This window comes from Haemaphysalis longicornis, unplaced genomic scaffold (assembly GCF_048455015.1).
Source record: "Haemaphysalis longicornis isolate Haplotype H1 unplaced genomic scaffold, Haemaphysalis longicornis Haplotype H1 scaffold_256, whole genome shotgun sequence".
In the NCBI taxonomy this organism is placed as follows: domain Eukaryota; kingdom Metazoa; phylum Arthropoda; class Arachnida; order Ixodida; family Ixodidae; genus Haemaphysalis; species Haemaphysalis longicornis.
In genome coordinates, this window is record NW_027526318.1 from 274,757 (window position 1) to 278,433 (window position 3,677).

General features: G+C 47.0%; 1 non-coding gene across 1 annotated transcript; it reads left to right on the forward strand.

Moving 5' to 3' along the window:
- Positions 1 to 2,636: 2,636 nt before the first annotated feature.
- Positions 2,637 to 2,709, forward strand: Trnav-cac (transfer RNA valine (anticodon CAC)). Its single transcript has one exon. It is a non-coding gene; the product is annotated as a tRNA-Val (tRNA).
- The last annotated feature ends 968 nt before the right edge of the window (positions 2,710 to 3,677 follow it).

The following is a 3,677-nucleotide window of genomic DNA, read 5'->3' on the forward strand; positions in this document are numbered from 1 at the left end:
TTTCAAGCTACCATAGCTACGCAATAAGTAACATTGTTGAGCCCCTCTCGTCTTGGAGAACACCGAGCAGCGGTCAGTGTTTTCTCGCTACGCGCTGAGGCTTCTCACTCTATACCCATTTCTAGGGCAAGCGTTGTAATTGCATTTGCTAGGCTGAGAATCATAAGTTGAAAGGAACGCGCTTCCATCAGCGACAAAAATTCGTAAAGTAAGCTAGCGTGTATTACTACATGCTTTAAGGTGGTAAGAAGAGAAACCTGGATGTTTCGCCTTTAACTATTCGTGCTTGCGTTCACATGCGTGTCTGCCAGTCACGCCTTTGTGACAATAAATATTTGCTCCGAGCGTGCTGAGGTGTTTCTGTTTCAAATATCATTTCACCCATGACTTGGAGTATTTAAAATACAGCGGAATAAAATCTGAATTTCGGAGAATTGAATATTTACAAGATATAAACCCCAAAAAGCACCGAAATTTCGCTAAAAAGAAGGGAACTCCGAAAAACGCCCTCCGAATTTCTCCAAAGATAAACGCCCCAGGATTCCTAGCTTAGTTGTTAGTAAAAGTTGGGATGCGTAGTTTAAAGAGAGAGATAGAGAGAGAGAGAGAGAGAGAGAGAACTTTATTCTACAAAAACAAAAAAAGAAAGAGCGCGTGGTCGGATACCTCATTTTAGGATCCTGTTGAGTTGGGGCAGAGGAAGCAAGCAGAAAAGGCGCGACAGATTACGTAATTCTCAACATGCTGCTAAAAAGTTACATCTATCGTTAGATAGATGTAACTACTATACGTACTTTTGCGCTGGCCCGTCCTCTCGTGCGCTGGAGAACTGCCGGGCTGCAATGAACTTCCATGGACAAGAAGGCATTTTTTTTTTTTTACAATAAACGATTTCTTTTTTTTTTTTTGTCTTTCAAACTTCCCGCGCTTGGCTTATTGGCTTACCCTCTTGTGTGTTGGGAAGCACCCCCTCTCAACGAAGGCCGCTGAAGTGTTCTTTACGACCCGCGAATGTTACTTCCTTCTTTTTCTTTTTTTCAAACTCTGCGCGCCGCTCGTTCGCTTTGGAAGCCCTACGTCCCTTGCGTTAGAAAACACTCCCTCTGCGCGAAGGCCTCGCAAGCGTTTAGCTAGACCTGCTATCGGTTATACCCGCTAGACCGACGAATGGTGAGTATTCTATGCTTAGCTTCAACAACAACAACAAAAAAACTTACTAGTTTCTGGTGTGCTCCCAAGAAGTTAACCTTGAATGTCGTCACCTTGCTACAGTAAACTAGTTCACTGTAACCGTATGCAATGTCAGTGGCGTTACTGAGAAGTGCGGTGCGACACCACGTCCAAGGCTGCGCCTCTCACCCCGTTTCCGTGGTGCCCTGTTTCCTGGAGTGCGGAGGGGGGAGGCATAGGACTGATAAACGTAGAACTCAAGGTCGTCGTCCAGCGTTTCATTTTCTTCCGCGACCAGGCTGACCCGTTCCTTCAAGCGGCCATCCAATGCCTAGGCTCCTTTCACTTGCGGCCGTGGCTTGCCACGTCAGCGTCTGTCGATCACGGCTCTCGCATCACCGGGTTCCACGGGGAGATAGCGAACGCGGTGGCATCACTGCAGACGTATTTTTCTTGGGAATACCTGCTCACTGTGAACCCAAGAAAGTTATACTGGGACTTAGTAGCGCAGACTTTGCCACCACCTCTGTACCGTCAGCCTCCGGTCCCTCAGGGTGGAGGCGATGTGCTCAAGCGAGTCAGGCAATCGCCCATCCCAGTCGGCACAAAAGATTTTTTTTTTTCCGTTTCCACGCGGTAGTGTTGCCAGTCATGGCGCGTCAGCAGGAGCGGGGCTTCTTCCTTCCCTGGGGCGCCGGATGCCTCCTGTGTGGCAAACCTGAAACCGCAGAACACGCTTTCCTTGACTGCAACACAGCGATGTATTTCTGGCACGAAATACAATCGTGCTTCAGAACATCGTGGAACGTCACTTGGACGGGCCTCAAGTTCCTGTGCGTGGACACAGAGCACCCTGCTTTCCGTGATTGTGTCCTAGCCATTGGACTCCACTCCCTCTGGAAAGCGAGGGTAGACGCAGTGGAGTGCGCCCTCCACCCACAACCCGCATGGCGACACTTTCTGCGGGAGGTCCAATGGACGGTTAGTGCATTGGGCACATCTGACTGTGACCTGGAACTGCGAAGGAAGCTCGCCCGAGGCAGCCATGCGCTGAAGCGCTACAAAACCAATGAGGAAAGATGCAGGAAGGGACACGTCTAAGCCATTAATAAAATAAAAAATGTGATTGGACCGTTTAACGAGCCAGCGCATCTATGTTGACCAGCCCCTCTTTTGAGGTACAAGAGAGATTAGCGCCAGCTAATAGGACACTCACAATTCCTTCAGCCCTTGTTTTTTGTATAGTCTGTGTTGCTGTTCTCTTTGCCCTTCTTTTTTGTTTGGTTTCTCTTTGCCTTTGTGTCTTTTTTCTTCTCCTGGATTTACGTTTGCTGTCATCTTACCACTCAAACATGTAACGGACACATCCGCTGTCAGAGCTGCTCCTGAACCATGTGTAACACTCGGCATAACGTGTATATTTATGTGTAAATAAAGTTATTGTTTCAAAAAAAAAAAAAAAACCCGTTTCCGTGGTGTAGCGGTTATCACGTGCGCCTCACACGCGCAAGGTCCCCGGTTCGATCCCGGGCGGAAACACGTTTTTTTTTTATTTTTTATTTTTTCATGCGGGGCTGTTATTTCGTAGAGTCGAGGAGAGACCTGAGCATCAGTGGAGGCAAGGTAATGCAGTTACAGTGGTCACAATTACGCAAGCAATCAACATGCAACTAGTCATTTTTAATTTTACTGGAACCATTAAAAATCAAGCAGTGCGCCTGCATCGTAGAACATGAACCATTTGTAATCATCGTGTCTATTTCGAAAGGGAGGTCTCATTAGGCGGCTGGTTGATTTAATCTTGGGGACAAAAGTTCAGGGCGCTGTGTTCCAATGAAGTAAAACCGACGTGGAACCATCTTCTGTTGCACGTTGTGTTGTTCATAACCGCATTAGAATACATTTAGTCTTGTATTCCTGACCAGTAAAACGCAATTCGAAACAGTGCTTTACGAAAAGAAAAAATCCAGCAGCCCCTGGGGCTCAGTGACTGCTTTCCCCTCAACCCCCCCCCCCCAAAAAAAAAAGAAAAGAAAAAGAATGGTGCATGCACGATGTCGCACCTTACAAACAGCTGTATTGCCAGTCGATCGAGAACTTTGCAGAACAGTGTTGACTCCAGTGCCACAAAGAAGCTTAAAAAGCGAATTACCTGATTTTGAGAAAATTCCCAAGGTGGAGTATGTTTATGTCACCGTCCCCTTAATACGGTGCACTGTCAGAAAATATGGGGAGTCGACTCAAGAGAGCCAACAAACCCCACCGAATCTACAGGGCACAGGTGACAAAGGGGGTGGCCGTCTGATGTGCGGCTTTCGCCAACCAGAGCGGCAAGAACGAGCAAGAGCCTTGAGCGAAAACAGCACAAAGACTTGTATTTAGACAGGCAAAACACTGCACACGCACGAGGTAACGAATCGTTAATGACAGACAACTTCGATCGAATTCAAACACAAGAACAAGTTCAAAATTAGACAAAATGATGAGAACAAGAGCGTTAACAAATA